This window comes from Centropristis striata, chromosome 17 (genome assembly GCF_030273125.1).
Source record: "Centropristis striata isolate RG_2023a ecotype Rhode Island chromosome 17, C.striata_1.0, whole genome shotgun sequence".
Taxonomy (NCBI): domain Eukaryota; kingdom Metazoa; phylum Chordata; class Actinopteri; order Perciformes; family Serranidae; genus Centropristis; species Centropristis striata.
Genome location: NC_081533.1, coordinates 20,348,706 through 20,364,618, shown reverse-complemented (window position 1 = coordinate 20,364,618; position 15,913 = coordinate 20,348,706). Strand labels below are relative to the sequence as shown.

The following is a 15,913-nucleotide window of genomic DNA, read 5'->3' as shown; positions in this document are numbered from 1 at the left end:
AAACCATGACAGTAAAAAAACGTAAAATGATAAATGGGTTAATTCAGTTTCAGTAGAAATGAAACACCGTAAATGTATATATCAGCCAAAACAGTATTTTCGACTTAAAAAAAATAACTCACTGTTAAATGTACTAAACACCATATATCCAACAGAAATATACTGTAATATTTAATGGTAAAATCTTTAATTCATGCGGCATTTATAAAGTATTTTTGCCAATTATATGGCTGAACAGCGTTTCGTTTGATGGAAAAACTTTTCATTTTTTACGGTAAAATATGGACTAAAATGGCAATCTTAAACGGGAAATCATCAGTGCTAATATTATTTTACCGTATTGTTACAAAAAGTTGCACCATATTTATTACGGTAAATTTCTGGCAACCACAGCTGCCGGTTTTTTACAGGTAACAGTTTTTTTTTTTTTTTACAGATCACTTTCACATACTAAATAAAGAAATTAATAAAATATTAAATGTCAATAAAACACACAGAACTGAGCGACTGAGATCCTCCTCCATAGCAGTTTGTAGGTTATGAGAAGCCAACCATGTTTCTTATAAACACTGCAGTTTATTAACCTACTCATGTGTCTAAAGCTTGATTCCAGTCACATGGTCACTGTTCTGTGCTTACCCCAAAGGCTAACCCTTTAGCAAGGCCTGTGGACACTAGAGGCCCCAAGCAAACACAAACCCTACAGTAATTTCCCCGTTTTGACCTGCAGGAATGTCAGTGCACATGTCAGAGCAGGAAGAAAAAAAAAACAACCTGGCTCAAATTTCCCATCTGGCTCCAGGCTTTAATCTGTAACAAGGGACAGTCGAGGACACATCCTCTGCTGTATTTACAAACCTGGATTCTCTGTATGGCAGGCCACAGAGGACTAATTAACACAAGTTTCTATTTTGGTGTCGGTCAAGAAAGCAAAAGAAGTATTGTACAGGGACATGGCGGAGCAGCTTCCTGTGTACATAGAGCTCTGCTGGGTAAATACGGTGCAGCCTCTACAGCTTTTGCTGCCCCGAACCCTGGTGCAGTGATGCTTACTGCACTGTGAAAGGTAATTAAAAAGAAGAAACAATTTCATATATTGAGCCATTTTTTGATGCTCCAAATGCACATTTTTATGTATATAGTTGTAAATCCTTTATTCTGAATGATGTCAAAATTTGAAGTTTAGCAATGGATATAAAAAGAAAATCAAACACGAGAGACAGAACCAAGGACTTCTACATTGAAGGTTATGTGAGACAAGTTGAAATATAATCCTTTAGAAGTTTTTTATACAGCTTACACAAGTGGTGTTTCAGCCACATTTTTTTTGTGACATCCTGATCACATTCTAACTTACGTACTTACTTTTTTACTATGATGTCTATCATGTCACTTGACTGTAATTCAGCCTTTAAAAACTAACATGAAAACCTCAAATTACAACATGGATATAATATAAATATATTGCCCAGCTTTACTTCCATCCAGTGCAGACTGATTTCAATTATGGTTTGCTGTGATATTCCTTAAGAATATTAAGCATATGTCTTAATTAGATTGTTACCGTATTTTCCGGACTATAAGTCGCAGTTTTTTTCATAGTTTGGCCGGGGGTGCGACTTATACTCTGGAGCGACTTATGTGTGAAATTATTAGCACATTATTACCGGTATATCATTTCACATGTTATTTTCACACTAAACCGCAAGAGGGCGCTCAAGGCCGAGTATGAGGATGAGTCTGACGTAAGCGACGTAGAAGAAGAAGCGCCGCATCTTCTACCTCCAGAGTTAGCGGAGTTGTTTAAAAGTGATACAGAGGATGAAGATTTCATTGGATTTTAGTTTTTTTTTGGAGTGACACGGATGGTTTGGTAAATTTCTTAGCATGTTATTTATGCTATAGTTATCTGAATAACTCTTAATATGTTATGTTAACATACCAGGCACGTTCTCAGTTGTGTCATGTAACGTAAGCATACCGTACAATTATTCAGCCTGTTGTTGCCTCTATTCTATTTTTATTTTAAATTGCCTTTCAAGATGACATGTCAGTTCTTGGTGTTGGATTTTATCAAATAAATTTCCCCCAAAAATGCGACTTATACTCCAGTGCGACTTATATATGTTTTTTCCTTCTTTATTATGCATTTTATGGCTGGTGCGACTTGTACTCCGGAGCGACTTATAGTCCGGAAAATACGGTAACCTAGTAAAGGCAGATTAATTACTGTCATTTCGTGACAGTCAAAACATTGGTAATCAAAGCCGTGACAATGACATAATCTGTTGGAATGCAATGCTCTGATGTAGCTGCAGAGTATACATCTGAGCAGGCTATGCAAACAGCCTGTCTCTGCTGTGACACCCACGAAACATGCCACTCTATTACCAACGTGCAGCCTGTACTGTATGTTGCAGTGCCAGGCCGGCAGATGGGTTGGCCACCCAACGACCTCTGACATTCAACCTTCAGAGAAGCAAGGCCATGGATTCTGTCCAGTGGTCTTCATCATTCTCAAATGTTCTGCCAAAATGGATATGGGATGCTTCAGCCAACTTGGGCCAGATGCTGTCTCAAAGGAGACCATATGACTTCAGCTGATATCCCTACAGAGTTGCTTGGTAATACAAGGAGCTTTAGGCCTTAAGAACAGCAGCATATTAGCAGCATCTTCCCTGTAGAAATAGTATGTGAATATATGAGGAGGAACCTTATCTTAAAGTTGAACATTTTACATTTTCTGTTCTTGAGAAATGTGTCCCGAGCACAAATTGCCTCGCCATCAAGAGATAACAGGATGATGTAGAATCAAATAGATTCACTGATTATTTCTCAACCAAGTTTTGTTACGGCTGCACCCTTAATCAGCTGAGCCTATTGTGTCAGTCGTTTGACTGCCTTTGTTCATTTAATGACCAAACCCCGAAGACACAATAGAAAATTATATTTTTGAAAAGCAGGCTAATTAACGCTGCTTATTAGAGAGACGTCAACATGGAATTAACAATAGAGAAGGGAAGGCTAGAGGGTTCTGGGTGGGATGCATGCTGTGACATATCAGGGGTTTTATACATGAGTTGAAACTAAGCATAAAAGGGATGTCAAAACTGAAAGTGAGAAAGAGAGTGTATTTAAAAAGCACTGGAGGTGATTCTTGCACAATATTAAGTCCTGTAAAATAAGAAGGAATGTCGTCAGTGTGAGAATAAGGCACAGGCCTTCAGGCGAGGTGTCACTAGTCCTTAGAACTTAAACAATTAGGCTTTTTATTTTCGCTGCCTTTAGAAACATAAAGGCATTGATGTTCATAATAAATGTACTGTCGTCTAGTATGTTAAGTACTGTAAACATCCCAAAATGTAACAATTTGTGTATGCCTCAGGAGAGATGTGGCAATTTTTGTAGCGCATCTGATTTGTGTCCAGCAGCATGCTGTCATGTTGGTCTGTGGAAGACTGAGCCACTTGCTCAAGCAAACAAGGCTTTGATTGACATTCAGCTCAATGTAGGAATGCAACACATGGAGGGTTTGGTAAACACGCTTTCCTTCCAATGTTGGAATAGAGTGTCTTCCTAGGGTGGTTAGGTTGGTATGGCGATGGAGGTTGTTATTAGTGGGTGAGAGAGGAAAAACAACACCTCCTTGACACAGACGTAGATGCTGATATTGCCTTATTTCTCTCCAAATTAAAAGAAAAAAAAACACTTTTTATTTTACCATGCCCGGCAACAGCCGCGTTTAAGATCTTGTTAAAGACATAAACAAGCCAAAAATAAATAAATAAATAAATAAATGGAATGAAGGATGGTAGAAAGGGTTAGGGAGCTGGGGCCAACCCTAATCCTTGCCATGATAATAAATAAATAAGTAAATAAATGACTGCAGAGCTTTGAAATCGCATAAAACAGATCAAACATGCAGCACAAGATCTCAAATTGGGTGCCCATTGCCCCTCAGCACACACATAAACACACACACTTTATCCTGTGAAGTGAGCATCTGATGCTTGGCTGCAAGAGCACTTATAGAACAGGAAGGCAGGGAGAGAGAGAGAGGACACCTTAATGTGCCTTCACCATATGCTGTTAGCTACTGATGGATGCGGCTCTCCCCAGGCACTGGAGCAACTTATCGCGTTTGCTGGTGACACTGCCACCACTGATAAAGTTAAAGATAAGCCATCTGTTCGTATTAACAGCAGCACCGCTTCACTTGCAAGGGTAGGGGCGTCCAAGTGTACATGACTCTGCATGATGTGTCTGCCTAAATTACTGTTGCACAACATCTTTAAAGCATATATGTGCACAGTATGGATAGTTGCATGTGCGATCATCTGCCATGATGAGTAATTATGAAAATATCGACGTCACCTATCAAAAATAAGAGGCGAGGAGTGACACGCTCCGCTAACATAATGCAATGTAAGCAGATTTTTCAGAGGCGGCTGTAAATGTGAATACTCTGTGAATCTGTCACTCATGTCTAATTACTGTCGAATGTATGCAAAATCATGCTAACAAGCTATCAGTCACATTTCTCCTTAATAACTTACCCGGCAGTAGTTATTCTTTGAAAAAAAAAAGAAAAAGAGTGGAAAAATGAAATCAACATACAGCAACTTTAAGCTCCCCCTCAAGAGCTTTTGATAATGCCAGGAGGCTTTTGACATGCTCGAGAAACTCACCATTAGTGAAATGGCCCGTTACCCAGAGGGCAAAGCTAAAAGAAAGAAAGCGCTAATATTAAGACCCACCACAGGAACAAGCTATGGTTGTTCTCTAATGGTTTGGGGTTATGACTGCTCGCTTGCTCTCTGTACAAGCATTCCTGTGAGGGCTGTGAACTCCAGATCATTGCTAAAACATATATTCTGTTATGTACCACTTTGACTTATGGATTCTCTCTTTAGAAAGTAGGAGGGCAGCACCTCTATATACACAACTGAATTATAGAGCCAGATAGAAACTGGAGTTTTGGGAATGATAATATTAAGGAGTAAACAATACTGATCTTGTTATATTAGCCGATATATACATGTTACATTAACATTATAATCCTATGTATGTAATAATGTATAGGCCAAATGGGTGCAATCAATTGTCAGATTTGCTGTTTAATGTTTCAGAATGCAAATGTATACTTTATTCATAATGCTGGTTGTATTTTGCCTCAAAAACTTTGAGCTCTCATCACTTGTGTTGAATGACATCATTGGGTTGACGTCACTGAGAGCAGCTTCTTGTCTCTCATTCTTGATTGTAAGTAGACTATATTTAGCAACGCAGTAATATATCTGTGATTGGCCACTATCGGCCAATTAAAATCATCTCACTGTAATATTTATTTATTTATCATAGATATTGCACGTGATTATCAAAAACCCCATACCTTCACTGTATGGACTTTACAAAATATCACGACAAATTTTTGTAACTAAGCTATTTTTCTTCATATTTTAAACACTATGTAACAGCATTTTTCCAGAGCATGAGAAATCCAGATGGAGACTTGAAAGTGTTGTATTATCTGTAAATAGCATTGTTCTTGTCCTCTGAGAGATGAATAAACCAGAACCATTTCAGAAGAATCCACTCCTGAGTATTACAAAGCTACCAGTGCTTTGGATACTGTCCGGGTTGGTCTTTTATATTTTTTTTACCAAGCACAGATCTACTTTTAGACTTCAACAGCATAATGGTATTTGCTTAACTGAGCAGCCAGCAATCACTCTCTTCTGTGCCAGTGTCATATCACTGATCAAGTGTGGCTCAGTTCCTGTCTGAGAGGAGGGCTGCCAGACATAATGCAATAATAACTGGTGCACAGCTTGTCTAAGAGAACCAAGGTCCTATTTCACTGCTGACGATACTGGGATGAACTCTTTGTGCTCTTTTTCTCTCATTCTCCCTCTCCTTACCAGCTCTGAAGCCCTTGAGTTTCCTCAGAGAGTATAATGAGCCAATTGTAATTCCTCGCCGATAGCTTTGTTTTGAAGTGTGTATGAACAAAAAAAAAGAAGATACTGGACATTTCTACTCCGAGTCAAAAGACTGGGCTTCAAGAAGTATCTAAGGCAGAAACATGCTTTTGCCTTATTATTCCATGATGGGGACAGACACCAATATTTCAGAGAAACTCTGCAAGCATAACATTAAGATCTTTATCCCTCTTTTTTTTACATCAGTAGCACAGCACAATCTGGCTGCAAATTGATTTTAGTGTTAATTAATAGCTACTGAATATCTGGAAATAGGAATAAAATTTGAGTTAAATGGAGAAATCTATTCCGCAGCACTTAGTGACTGCATCTGCGATGGCCACTGCTATCATATGATAAACATCTTTAAAGTATCCATTATCTAGACATTATTTAAAGCTTTCACTGTAACAGGTGGTGTTATAATGTGAATTGCTGACCTTGAAAGAAGGTAAATGCATCAATTCGATGTGATGTGTTAAAAATCTAACAGCTTTTAGTCTTGACAAAGAGCACTCCTCTTATCCGACATAGTGGACGTGAACCTGCACTGCTCCCCCACAGATGCCTAGTGTGATGTTTGACAGATTTCTCCCTCTCCAGCTAGGCTCACAGTAAATGTCCATCTGGCAGCTTCCCATGGGTACTTATTATTCTCAGCTAGCCAGGGGTTTTCTGTTTCCGAGCAGTCAGCCAGCGCCTGCCTCAAAGAGTTGAGAGCCGGACCAGAACTGCTTACAGATGCTCTGCCGGGCAGCCAAACTGTGCTAGTGTAGTGGCATGGCACTGGGTTTTCAATTACACAATGAGGTGGCAGTCTTCAAAAACTGCCCAAGTACAAAAAGTCAAGTGCATTGAGAACAACTGTGTGTCTCAGACCAAACACCTAACAATAAGTAACATCAAGGTTCGCCACTTTTCTCACATTTGTCCAATTCACTAGCTCCACGTCGAAGATGAGATGATTGATTTTCACCTTATGAACAGATGCTCAGAGCCATGGGTAGTGTTGAAAGGTCCTGCTGTCCTGGTCTGCAGCCCTACTATTGTAGATTCAATCATGCAGTTGACCTCTATCACACTCCTGCAGCCCGCTGAGTGTCTCTAGAAACAGCCTGGCAAAACATAGGATGCTATAATCGTCTTGGTTTACAACAGTTAGGGTCGTTTTCAAACTGGGTTTGCTTGTTTCAACCAGAGTTCAATTGTTCCCCAGTTCACCAAGCCTGCTGGTCTGTTGTCAGCCTTGTTCATCACCTCTGATACAATCTGGGGTGTGCTTGCATAGCCATTGTGCTGCTGTTTACCACCATTATGAGGAAAAGCGTCATTTTGACATATGGCCAAAAAAAAAAAAAGTCTTGTCCTCATCAACTCCCTTCCTAGAAAAAAATGTTGTCTGATATGAAATCAGGATCGAATGTTATTCCCAGCTGTGAGGTATTTTATCATAAAAGTTTGATGGCTAATAATTAAACAATGGAGCCCTGCAATGTACGAGCTGTTCATTAATTTGTTTAACAATTAAACATCACTATTGAGGTCTTATAAAGAGTGCACAGGATATTCAGACCAACCTGACTCAGGTACAGCCTCTTCCTGTATACCTGACCTACCCTATTTTTAGGCAATCCGCTTGTGGATTTGTACTGAAGTACTGGTGTGAAAGTGCATTACATCTCTTGAGCCTTCTATGAAGAGAGTATAAAGGGAAAAAGATTAGAAGGTTCCTGAGAGACATTTGTTAAGTTATCCCCTTAGAACACGATATTCAAGGCTATGTCACCATATGGACACTGTTGGTGTCCACACTACCAGGGGTTTCATGTTGACATGTGGAGTTTGGAACAGCGGACGCATTCACAGCTTACCATATGAGATATTTCCACCCACCCACCACAGTGTGGAAACAGACACCATCCGTGCTATGCTTGTTTAAGTCAACACTGCCGGCGTATTCTTTGAACAATCTGGGCCATTTGATTCTCATTTGAATAAAATTCAAATTGAAGGCACAGAGCACACAATCCACTTGCCAGAAAAAAAGCTACCATTGTGTATTCCTATACACACATGTGGGAAAACGGGATGGGTGGGGACTGCAGAGCATTGCATACCTTACTGAGCAAACAGCAGCATCTTGGTGCTGCTTCGACTCCTCCCCCCCATCTAACCCTCTTCCATATTTATGCATTCACATCACTCCCAAACACACATGACAACTCAAACATGACTCTCGGTCTTGAGGACTGTGCAATGAAAAATGAAATGAGTCTTACCTAGTGTGGAATAGTTGGTCACATCTGTAAGCGGGCCATTGGGGAAAAGAAGGAACAAGGGAATGGGGGAAAATAAGAGGGAGAGAAAGAGAGAAGAGAAACGTCAGCAAATTACAATGTACAGCAAGCTAAACTTCAATGCAGGCTGAGGCTGTCACTAGCGCTCCTGAAAAATGATGGTGTCCCAGCATTGTACCGACTGGGGGTTAAGAATAGTCCCTGTCAAGAGTGGGACATCATTTATTAATCGAGGGACATGAAACGTCTGAGATAGTTTCCCCAGAGGATCCAAAGTTTGCACAACTTGCATTAATATTTGTCAGTGTTTCAAGATTTTCAGGTTGGAGGCAGAGAGGATGAAAGCAAAAGCCTAAACTATTACCAACAAGCCTTTTGCACCAGTGTAACATAACCACTGAACAAACAAATGTGCACACACAAACATGTACCAAGGTGTTTCCCATCTCTCGATTTGTCTCTGAGGTAATTTAGTAGCCCTCAGATATCTCTCACCCTGTGCGCTTCGACCTTTGCTACATTTCCCCAAGCTTGTTAGTTTGACAGCAGGCATCCAAGGTTCCAATGGCATAATAAAATAGCAGTCCCGCACTGCCCGCAAAGACCCTAGGGTTGCCCCGACACAAACAATGAACCAGTACACACACAAAAAACCATATAATATTTAGCCACATTTTCACTGTCACTTTCCTGACAGTCATATCTCCAAAGATTTTATCGAAAAGTAGAGGATAAGACCTGCACTTTCCTTTCCTTCACTTTCCAGTACCAACTCTGTGGCAGCATGAGAAATATATATACTGGATTTCCATTACAGCATGCTGTTTTTACAATTAAAGTAGTCCCTCTACGAACGTACTCTTCTAAAGCAGAGTTTTGCTTTCTTGTAAATGTGCAATAAAACAAGAAAATGGGGGAGCTGACAATAACTGGGTGTACTGTGAGCGAATAGTAGACTCAGGACTAAACCTGAGTTGCAGTTGCTTACCAGTGCAATCTAGTTGTGTTGCTAAGCAGATTTTGCCAGTAATATGATTTATCACCGATGATGTCTATCCCCCTGCATTCATTTACATTTTTGGTGTGCATGCAACAAATCCCTAGGGGATCAACGATGGGGGGAGTGTGATTACAATATCTGTTTTGCTCGTGAGAACAAATCTATTTTCAGGGAGAGGGGGGAAGACTGGGGTTCAATCTCTGGGACGCTCATTACCATTCTGTCTGACACACATTCACACTCGCTGCTACTGTTGTTGCTAAACAGAGAGCTCAGCTGAGGACCTTGAAGCTTCATGCCGGGAAAATTGGACCCAGGGGAGGGGGGTGGCAGGGACTGATGTCAGACTTCAAGAGCCACTAGAAGCACCTGGGGTTTCAATGACATTAGCATCAGTGTTGTTAGGTAGAGACTGAGTAAGAGACCAAGACACTTGAAGGGACTGCAATGAAAGACAACAATAAAAATGGAGAGGAGACGAGTGGAATGTGGCAAAGTTCTGAAGTTGATGCATTCTGGCATAGAGTGTGAATACCAGATAGCCATGGTGGCTATAATCACTCCAAAATTGTATCAAAATTCGACTCAGCAAGAAAGACTCCCGAAATGTTCTACAGCTGAGACACCCTGGCCAAAAACGAAAGCTGAATAACCTGAACATTCCATATTTCTCTTCATCTAATCACATTTTGGGTTTTTAATAGAGGCACTTTTTGCAGTGCAGTGAAGATTATTGATTTTTTTCTCAGTCCTATGGTGGAAATTTGGAAGCCTGGCCAATCAAAAGCAGTGGAGGTAGCGTGGGCCTAAGTGGATTAGACTAGCGGGGATGGCGGAGGGGGAATCTAGAGGGAGAAACCAAAGCTCTGGTGGCTTCAATAAACCCACTCTGTGAACCAGGAAAAAGATGGAAGACGGAGACACTTTTTTCACCCTCTCTCACCCTCCTGTTTTAAGCAGATAAGCTGCTTCCAGGGTCTTAGTTATGCTGTGTAGAACCCACAACACGATATGGAAACTTTTGACAAGGCAAAGAAAAGCCGAGAAGTCCGCTCCTCGTGTTGTCTTTTCTATATTGACAAGAGGGATTTGGGGATGTTTGGAGTGGTCAGTGCTGGGGGGAATTACAAAAAGCCTATGTGATGTAACATAGTGAGCATATCACTGCTTAGACATGGGTTTAAGTGAAGGCATGGACTCAATTTTGTCATGTTTTGCTTTGGCTACCCATTGCAATAAGGCAGAAATGGCTATGCCAAGATGAGTAACTGGCAGCCACACCATGAACCCTTCGAGTTTGCTTCCTGATTAAAGGGGTTTCTTTCTTGTATGTGATGTGACAGTTTTATTAGGCAATTTTCCCTTGATACTGCTGTTGCTCACCATGTCTCTCTTATCCCAATATAGGTTGGGGAAGCAGTACACTGGGATGTTTCTGGAGTTCATAAGACTTTGAAATTCTATCACAACTACACATGTAGCCCCATATCAAACAAGAATGGTACTGGCACCTCTGCCTAGGCCAATGGTGCATTCACATGCTGTTTCAATGAGCCTATTTTCCGAGTTGGGAAGCCATTATTCGGAAATTCTGTAGCTTCATGAGCTTTAAGTTGTAATATGGAAACAACAAGGACGCATGTGTGTATTGCTCAGACTGTTTGAAATCACACATTGATGGCTGTCAACGAATATCAAAAGGAAACATATCAGGCGAGCCATAAAATATGTACAAAAATGTGTTGGTCCTACTTGAGGAGGCAACTACATGAATTTTCCTGATCAGGAATTCATGATTATTCTGACATCATATGAATGCAGCATGAATGCCCTATCTTGCATTATTTACCAAAGTGAATAAAACATTTCTTTATCCAGCTGGTGATTCAGATCTATTCCAAAATGTAATGGGTTCTTCCTTTGTGCGTGCTACACCCTTCCAAATCAGTAGTTTTTTCTGTCATCCTGCTGACAAACTTCACAACAGTCCAAGCCAAAAAAAATGAGGTACTAACTATGAACAAGTTGAATATGTGGCCTCGTCTGTACTGAGTTAATAGGATATTCATCCAGCCTGTAAATCAAACTGCTATGCAACTGTCATCTTGTAAAATGCATCAACACATTTGGTATTTACAGTATGTACATATTGTCTTTCTGTTATAAAACTACTGGTGTGTAAAGAAAACATGGTGACAGACATTACACTTTGTTGAGAAATTTGGATTAAACTTAGAGAGACATCATCTGCCCTTGGTGGGCTATTTGCAGCTCTGTATATTCAGTCCTCTGAGACTTTGCGGTTCTTGGACAAGGACATCAGTTTCCCCAAGGGAGATTCTTTTTGACACAGCCAGTCTTGACTTTCCTCATTCATCACATAACAGTCAGTGCACCACGGTGGGGACAACACTGCATTTTAAGGGAGTGGAAGGAGCTGGTTTGTTTGGAACTGACAGCCAACTGCAGCCACACCTATTGATAAATGGAGATTATCCCCTGTGCATTGGTGTTGTATCTGTTTTTACTTAAATATATGATCACTGTGTGTTAGTTTCACGGATGCTACAAACAATAGGATAAAGACTACCGGTAATACTGATATAACACTTTTAAACTGGTACAATATCAGGGTCAGTGTATAATGATGATTTGCTCATAATTTGCAGGTTTTCTATGCAGAGCTCACAAATCATGCATCACTCCAATAATTAGCTGAGAAATAATTCATCATCTTTTGGATTTGGCCTTAAATGTCCATAAAAATTAGGATTTTTATCTCCCATTACACAAATGACCACAATATATCTGTGAGGGTTTGATGGGGTTCTTAATCATCACTAGTGACTCAATTATTCTTCGCCAGCCACTGGAAATTATGTCAAAACCTTTCTCGCCCATACAGTTTTAGACTACACTCACGCATCCCTCCAATTTTCACCTCCTCAGAGATGAAGGAGTGAAGGTGATGAGATTGGCAGCAAATTTGGCTTTGAGGTCAGCTGAGGGAACAGAGAAAGCTGTATTATTTTGCAGTTGATAAGTATCTTAAGTAGCTCTTATCTTTTCTTTCATTCTAAAAATCTCTCCCCTCTTTATCTACAAGTGTCATTTTGCAAGACACTTCCTCCTTGTTTTAACAGGGAAATGAACTATAAAATGTAACATTTATGGTTTGCTATATTATCCTTAGCACGCATAAACACTTGATTTATAAGTGCACTCACAGCCCACATACAGTATACTGGTAGTGAATAGCTTGTTAATGTTTTAGTTGAAGTATACTAAACCTTTTATATTCCTGTAAAAATAATGACTATAATTGTAGGCTAACGTTTCCTTTTTAAAAGAAGATGTGAATACCTTTGCGACCTTATGTTATTCGATAAATTCCACCACTTATTTTTAAAGTGTAGACTGTTTTTGGGAGGCCAAGAAAACAAACACAAAGGCCAGTTTAATAAATGATAGAGCAGCTTACATTGAAGATGGTGCAAGCTGAAAACAATCATAGCTCTAACTATACTGCACATGCACTCAACCATTCACTGCAATGGACTTTTTCTTTTCTTTTCACAAGCTCTACGGTGCTGTTTATGGATTAAGTTAAGTTAATCGGTGACTGGCCATTTTTTATTTCAGTAGCACATGGAAACATGTCAATGAAAACACACACACAGAGCAAGAGGGAGTAAGAGAGAGCAAGAGTTCTGTCTCTAAAATGGCTGCAGGACTGAATGGCTGCTAATTGGAAATCAAAAGCAATGGAGCTGGAAGGCAGCCCGAGAAGGAACAGTGGAACCCCCAGCGCCTGTTGTCGCTCAATTTCGACCATGACGGAAAAGGCCGTGTTCCTTGTGTCACCATTTAACCTAGTCACCAGTGTGGAATGGGAGCAGCTGTTTTTTTACAGTACCACATAATGGGACAAAATGGCTCTGGCTGGCCAACCTCCAGCTAACTGCAAAAAGGCATCAATGCACAGAGAGCGAAGGGAGAAGGTGTGAAAGAGACACTGCAGAAGAGAGAACAGTGCTGCCATGTTATCAATGGTACTGAGAGAGCTCGCACCCTTCCATCTGAGCTGATATAAACATTGCTTCTTTTTTTCTGTTGCAACAAAGAATTAGAGAGGCACTGACGGAGGCTACAGATGGCCTGGGCTCACACAGACTGCAGAAGAATCTAGAAGTTTACACAAGTCAGACAAGAAGCCAGATTGGCTCCAAAACTAAGGCTGTTCTTTGATTGGGGAAAAAAAATATTGCTCACTTGTTTTTAATCTCTCTTCAAGTCGAGGTGTGAATAAGTACTTTGTGAGTGACAGCCTGATGAGCGCAGATATAGAAACTCCAAACTTCATCAGGCGGTTGTCAGACTCAGCGCTGTCCAGTTTAAAGGATGCTCAGGCATGACAGTGCAGGAACGAGGCATGCTTGTGTTAGCACCGCAACAGATGTTCTGTTCGTCGTTGCAGCTGTCTCCTGTTTGAAAACAGAAGCGCTACACCATCGCTCTGTATCTCTCAATACCCACATCTACAAAACTCCCTTTTTATGTTGTTCCCCTCAGGTCAGACTAGAGTCAAATTAGATGATGACAGACAAGCTAATAACTAATTGATTTTATATATGAAATCATTTATAATTGTTTCTCCAACAATTGCAGCAAAAAGAGTTATATATCTGGAGGAGGTTAAAAAGAGAGCATGGGTTTTTACCCTAATGCCATCTGCTTTGCTGTAAGTATAGATAGGAAAGAAATGAAATGAAAGAACAGAGATAAATCAAATGCAGCCATGGTCTGATGTATCTTCCCAAGGGCTTTGCCCACCCTCTTGTGTTAAAAAAAACAGACTGGATTTAAGGGGCTTTTTTCAAATGCAGCTTTTTAAAGAATTCTGCCTGGCAGACCTTGATGACTGATCAGAAGTTGGGCAGATCAGAGACCCGTGGGCTCTGTGCTGAGTTCTGACCCTGAGTTCAGCTACGTAGAGGTGGGATAAAAACTCTCTTGCCTGGGGAGAAGTAGACGGAAGGACACAATAGAGAGGAAGAAATAAAAGGAGGGAGAGGCAATAGCCTTGATGCCTATGGCAGTGCAGCACTGGTTTAGCCCTTCATATCAGCCACTTGTGAAGACGTAGGGGGGGAAACCCTACAGGCAGTCGTATGTCGACTGGCGCGATCAAGGCCAGCTAAAAGAGGCCTGGATTGGAGTGGTTCCTCCGGGCTCTAGCGTGAGTAGGACAAACAAAAACAGAGAGGCTTTAATGATGTTTGACACTTCACTCTCAACTCACAAATCAGGTTCCTAAACATTGGCCTCTTGCAACAAGAAAACCATTAACATAGGTCATGAGGACACGCCTGACAATTGACTGCATTTCCAAATGAAATTCATCAGGTCCAAGATCACAGTTGCTTCTGGCCTCATTGCACCATAAACGCTCACGCTGACTGTCTAAAAAGCTTGTACAAAGGAGTCTTTTAAATCTCTGACTCAAATAGATAATTAGACATAATGAGTAAACAATGTGGCCGCGAGATGTGAGCGTGCTTATTGCTTTTTAATTGTGTTTCCCTCTGTGCACCGAGCTAGTTCTGAGAGCTCTGGTACCTGTGTGCGTTGGCCCATGTGAGGCCAGGTGCAGTCATTACCACGGGACAGATGGATCAGCAGAAGTGGTGCTCGTTTTCCTTGCAAGGCAACACGGTGGCTGCCATATGTAGGCTCATCATTAAAATTGACCTTTGACCTTCCAGAGGGTGTCTGTCATTCTAATGGAGTTAATTAAGAATGTCGACCGGTGTGTAGGTAGTGGTATTTTCTCTCGCTGTTTGTGGATGTTATTGGTTTGTGAAGAAAGTAATAATGGTGTGTACAGTATTTGTGTGTGCGTGGCATGCTGTGTATCCACTCATGTGTGTTAGAGAGAGTGGATGTTTGTACCCTTTTATATGTGCATGGCCATGTCATTGCGCGCATGCATGTGACTCTGGTGTCAGACGTGTTTAAGTTTTTGAGCTCCTTTTAATATTGCCAATGCAGCTCCTTTGAAAATTCATTAAAGTGCTTCGACCCCTCTGCCATCTGTGTGAGCGAGGGGGAGAGAGCCGTGCGAAGGGAAGCAGCTGGGGAGAATGGGAAGATGAAAATTCTGACACGGGCAAAAGCATGCGGGCAAGCCCCTGGACGCAGAATGAAGAGCCACTGATATGCCAGCTTTGAACTGCTATTTATTTAGACCTTATCTAAAGGCTGCATTCAAATTTAGATTCAGAGATAAGGACAGCTAGTTGGGGTCTCATCTTGTCCTGGATGAAATTTCAAAGACAAGAGTTACGTAACCATGACGCTTATAAAATAATAATAATAAAAAAAACAATCCCTTAGAGGTCTAATTAAAATGCTACACACAATGCTTAGTGTCAAGCTAAAATGCAATTAACTCCACAATCATCAAGTGTATTACCAGAGGAAGAAGGCTGCCCTGTTCTACTCATAAATCTCCATTGTTGACGTAAATTGCATATAGAAATAAACATGAGCGAGCCAGATCATCATCATATACCAGAGTTTAATGACTTAACACACATTTGGAGCCTTTATGCCTCCATGTCTGACACTTAGCC

General features: G+C 40.8%; 1 long non-coding RNA gene across 1 annotated transcript in view; it reads right to left on the bottom strand.

Moving 5' to 3' along the window:
- The window catches only part of LOC131989546 (uncharacterized), a 169,465-nt gene that overhangs the window by 47,118 nt on the left and 106,434 nt on the right, over positions 1-15,913 (bottom strand). The window contains exon 4 of the long non-coding RNA XR_009395965.1: positions 8,261-8,284. This is a non-coding gene — a long non-coding RNA (uncharacterized LOC131989546). The remainder of the gene's footprint in view (positions 1-8,260; positions 8,285-15,913) is intronic.